This window comes from Opisthocomus hoazin, chromosome 2 (genome assembly GCF_030867145.1).
Source record: "Opisthocomus hoazin isolate bOpiHoa1 chromosome 2, bOpiHoa1.hap1, whole genome shotgun sequence".
Classification (NCBI taxonomy): domain Eukaryota; kingdom Metazoa; phylum Chordata; class Aves; order Opisthocomiformes; family Opisthocomidae; genus Opisthocomus; species Opisthocomus hoazin.
In genome coordinates, this window is record NC_134415.1 from 88,506,758 (window position 1) to 88,512,036 (window position 5,279).

At 36.7% G+C, this 5,279-nt stretch overlaps 1 long non-coding RNA gene across 1 annotated transcript; it reads left to right on the plus strand.

Annotated features, from left to right (window-relative positions):
* The first annotated feature begins 1,736 nt into the window (after positions 1 to 1,736).
* LOC142365770 (uncharacterized) lies at positions 1,737 to 4,697 on the plus strand. The gene is made up of 3 exons (XR_012766639.1): positions 1,737 to 2,126; positions 2,222 to 2,379; positions 3,884 to 4,697. It is a non-coding gene; the product is annotated as an uncharacterized LOC142365770 (long non-coding RNA).
* Positions 4,698 to 5,279: the final 582 nt, after the last annotated feature.

Below are 5,279 nucleotides of genomic sequence, written 5' to 3' on the forward strand. Positions count from 1 at the left end.
AGAATCATAGCATGGTAGAATAGTTTGCAAGGGAAGGGATCTTTAAAGGACATCTAGTTCAACCCCCCTGCATTAAGCAGGGACATCTTCAACCAGACCAGGTTGCTCAGAGCCCCGTCCAGCCTGAGCTTGAACATTTCCAGTGATGGGGCATCTACCACCTCTCTGAGAAACCTATTCTAGTGTTTCACCACCCTCATTGTAAAAAATTTCTTCCTCATATCCAGTCAAATTCTATGCTATTTTCATTTAAAACCACTGCCCCTTGTCCTATCACAACAGGCCCTGCTAAAAAGTTTTTCCCCATCTTCCTTATAAGTCCCCTTTAAATACTCAAAGGCCGCAATAAGGTCTCCCTGCAGCCTTCTCTATAGAGAATGCAGTTGCTAAGGAGAATAACAGCCTAAAATGAAGACTGCTATAAAATGAAAATGAAATTTGACATCTCAGAAACAGGTCCTATTTTATTAAATACATATAGACAATATATTCCCATATATATTCACATATCTGAGCTGTTGATTATTTTACTACTCCAGCTTCCCACTTGTATTTCTTTTAAATATCCACAGATGTCACAAGTACAAAAGAAAGATATAAAAATAATGTGTCATGTTTCAAACAAATATAAGACACTACCAGTACTGGACATTTATTCTACAGTTTCACAGATATCTTAAGAAGTCACATCTGGATTAATTTTGCCTTTGTGTGACATCTCATTTCTATGGCTCAGAGCTTATGTGTAGAGATTATCAAATGTCAAATGCAAATGTAAAATGGATCCTCGCTGTACAAAACAGTCTTTTACTGATATTGAGCTATTCCCTTTAAATGTTAATGAAACTGTTGTAATTACTGAAATACCAAAACAGCCTAAGAGCTGGAGATCACAGCTGTAGCCCATTACTCGTAAATTACTGGCACAGGCACTATCTTGGCATAAAGATTTGAGCAAGAACTTGTTCATCATGCTTCCTTTTAAAGGAAGGAATGGAGACCAAGTCTAAAAAGCACAGAGAGAAAGCTAAGGGACTTTCTTCTTCTACTAAGGAGGTATAAATGTTACCCCCAACCAGGCTCCCTGTCTCCTCCCCTTCATTTTTTTTTTTTTCTGAGAGAGATGGAATCCAGATTATATCCTAAAAACTACTGAACATACACTAAAAGAAAATAAGCCTCTCTAAAACTCTTTTTACATAAAGATCCCCTTAATACATTTTAATCTGAAATTTAAATATTAAGCTTGCTTTTTCTTTTTTTTCCTTTTTTTTAACAGAAAAACTGACTATGTTCAAAAGCAGACATGCAGGAAGAAAGTGAGTTAAATAATGAAGGAGGAGGGGGGCACTTTTGCATTTTTTGTGTGATATTTTTTCAGCTAGCAAGCCTGTGGCACAGATGCAATGAAAAGGAAAATAGCGTACTTGAATAGGGTAAGTAGCCTCAAGACAAAAAATGTCTGAGGGCTATGCAAGCATAACTAGGCAGTAAAGAACCAGTGATATCTATACTAGAGAAAGCTGGTGACACCTTGATTCTTTGATCTGTGAACTGTGTGACAGGCTTGCAAACGGATAGTTTATTATCTGGGACGTGAATAGCAAAGTCCTACAGCGTTTCACAGGGTTAAAATGTATAAAACAGCCATTTAGATGTGTGCCAAGAATAGACTGTGGGAGGAGTTTGCTTCAGCATGCAAGGAAGTTGTACGTGCGTCTGTGTCTATATGTATGTCTATGCATATGTGCTTGTGTGGAGCACTGCGCGGTACCCAGCTGGTTCACAACAGCTGCAACTGGGAAGATGCGTACTGAAGCTGACCATGGAATTTCCAAATCCTCTTAATTCACCTTCTGATGACATTGAAGGTGGCCCAAGACCGAGCGGGACCTCGTTTTTATTTTCGCGGAGGATCGCTATCGTTACACTCCATTTAAATTCAGGAATAAGCATCTCATGACGCCATGCTCCACTGCATCGGAACTGTATGAGCAAGGCGGTCTTGCAGAGAGAGGGAGAGACAGAGAGAGGGAGAGACTTCCCAGGCTGAGAAGAAAAAGAGACACTATCTGGTTTTGTTGTCTGTGGGTTGATTTTTTTTCAAAGAAATCTGCAGCTTGAAGGTATTGGAGTAATATTTCTGTAAGCCTTGTCTCAACAGCAATAAATTTATTTGTATCAACAGCAGAGCCAGATAATGCTGCTGTTCTTCTTTCAGGGATCTGTTGTTTCATGGATCACATAGGGAATTCCAAAGAGCAACAATCTTCGTATTACCTGACATTATATGAGCTTAGTCATCCAAGGCAAATAAGTCATCTCTGAAAGGAGCTGGCATCTCACCTAAGCTTACTAAAGTGGGCAGTCTTTCCTCAGGTGCAGTCACTTAATTTCTTTTCTTTCAGTCATTTTTGAAAGTGTGTTTGGCATGCAATATATTGATGTGTGGTATTTCTATTTAGTTACTTTTTCTGTCTTTTTAAGAGGTCTCTTTTTGTTAGACGCTAGTGAATGTAAACATTTACAAATGCAGAACAGTAATTATTGACTCAGGGATGGAAAAGCCCTTTGAAAGCATGTTGGTATGCGATGAGTACGGCGAGACTACTTGGATTTTTCTATCATCATTACTCCACATCCATGTAATCACGGAACAGTCAAAAGCCGGTCATGGTAATATTCGGAAATAAAAGTGACAAAAATATTGCTCAGCTAAATGAACATTAGCATAATAAAGCATTAGGGATGTGTTTTTTTCAAATGATATTACTCTTGAAGCAAAAAAGACAGAGTTAATCGAAGTGAAGAGTTACAGTGAGATACAAGGATATTTTGTAAAGAAAAATACACTTACAGTGGAAATCAACGGAAAAAAAGATCTTATACCTTAGCTGCATGAAAACAAAATTGTGAAATACTCAAAATTACGTTACTGAAAATAATTCAGTGATCTTAAACGAGGAAAAGCAGTAGAACGACGACTTTACTTGCCTGGTATGATAACTGGGTAATAAGACGTATTTTACTGCAAGTCTATTTCCTCATTCCACTTTAGAAGCACAATATAGCTCTGGCAAAGTAGCATCTTTACGGTCCTACAGATTGACATCACAAAGACATGGTCTTCTTTTGAAATCTATGGAACTGTGATAAATCTTCATGGTTCTATTCTAAAAGAAGAAAGGATTAAAGAATTTTAAAGAGTGCATATTACCTCCTCTACACTATTTGGAGATGAAAGGATTGCATTATGGTGGGCTAGCAGTTATCAGGTTTTTTGGGGATTAATAATTAAATAGGATTTATAACAACAGGAAAATAGTGTTACAGTATAAAGATTTAAACAATGGAAGACTGTTTAAACCACTGGGTTTAGAGATGGAATTTCTGGCTCTGAATATAAACAGTATGTATAAAAAATCTTCCTTTAAGACATGTTTTCTTAATTGTATCTGACACCATCACCAGAGATAACCATAGAAAAACAACTGTCCTAGTAGAACTATCTTAATTTCTTGATAAATTATGCCAAATGAGTTCTAAAAGACAACTGTCATTCACAGATGCAGATCATGGTTTATCCGGCTGAGCTGCCATTCGCTAAGAAGGGTGTATATGACCAGTACTGCTCTCATTATAGTCTTCATTTGAATTCTCACCTAGGAAAGTTTGGAATAAGTTTTCTCTGGTAATGCAAGAAGAAAGTAAGACCCAACTAGGAACACAGACTGCTTGATGCAAAGTGCTAAGTGTGTTTTAGGTTGCACGGACTGGGGGAAGAAAATCTGATTTTTCTGTGACAAAATTGGGCAGGTCAGGGGTTCTCACTTGCTTGTTCTCTTGTTTTGCAAGCTAATTGGGAAATATTTTGTACATGCAGGCTTTTGGGACCATTCTAAAAGGAAACAGAAACTACACAACTTCTATGGATGTGAATGTTGATCCTCATCATGTCATGTGGCAATGAGATCTCCCACTCATTTGATTTCCAAGGTCCTGTTCAGCAACATATGAGGTCTTTATGTATTCTTGGACCCCTAGGCTGAACAAAATTTTCTGTCTCCAGGTTTATTGAATGTAAAAAATCACAGTGAGGAAATAAGCTCATCTTCATTACAAATATTTTAAATCTAACCTTTTTTCATATTCTACTCCTGTTAATTTTTTCATGTGTTCTCTGCAACAAAAATTTGATGAAATGCTTTGATTAAACTACTAAGGCAAGAGGTTTTTATTTTGTTTTGTTTCTTTCTCTTTCTTTTTTTTTTTCAGAACACATAATTTAGTCTAATTCTTCTCATTTGGCACAAAGAATGGATGCCAGGAGCTATCATCCTCCCTTATTTATCAGTGTATCAGAAACTAAAATTTCAGGTAGAGACAAGTTACCCACAGTAACCCCAAATCTTTTTCCATAGCAGAATGAATAGAGTCCATTACCAGGGGATACATTATACCTTCAGAAGTAGGCTAAAGTTAATCCAAGTTTAAGCATGACAGACCTCAGTAAAGCCACATCAAAGTTGTATGCCAAATTCCTTTTATAAAGTCATTGAAAGTTAACATGGATTTTTAAGAAGTACTATTGCTCCCATAAAAAAATAAACCAACAAATATGAAGCAGAATTTAATTACCACATGTAAATATGTATGGAGGTATAATGATTACAATGCATTGATTATAATACGTTTAATTTAACAGCCTTTTATTAATGTCCCACATAAAGAACCTGAAAATTATAGTACATGACACTAAGGACGCTGTTGTCAAAAACTCAACTATAACATTTTTAAGATATTTTAAATAGTCATACAAACTTGCCATCTCTTGCAGCTCTAGGCTTGCAAATAGAGGGTCATGTAACAAATCACCCTCTTGAATAAGCCTATTGCTGTTGTTTTTCTTCCTAAGCTGGTCACATGAGCCTCAGAAAACAGGTTTACAGGGAGAACAAAGGATTCCAAACAGGCATGAAGAAAATTTCTTCAAGGTCTGTGTCAGGCCACGGAAATGAACAGATATTCCTTGATCTAAAATTAAACCATAATCATCCTAGTGCACTCAGTATTAACACTCTGGTTCTTTATTATGCTTGTGAACTACCCACACATAGGAGAAAGCTGAAGTTTTTACCCTGATAGCAAATTTGTTCCAGTCCACATCTTTATTTCAGCTGAAGAAACCTATTATTAGCTCAAATAGCAACTTTCCCAGTTGAAAACACATGTAGCATTTTAGTAAGCTAGATTTATGTCAGGTAGGTCATGAACCTTTA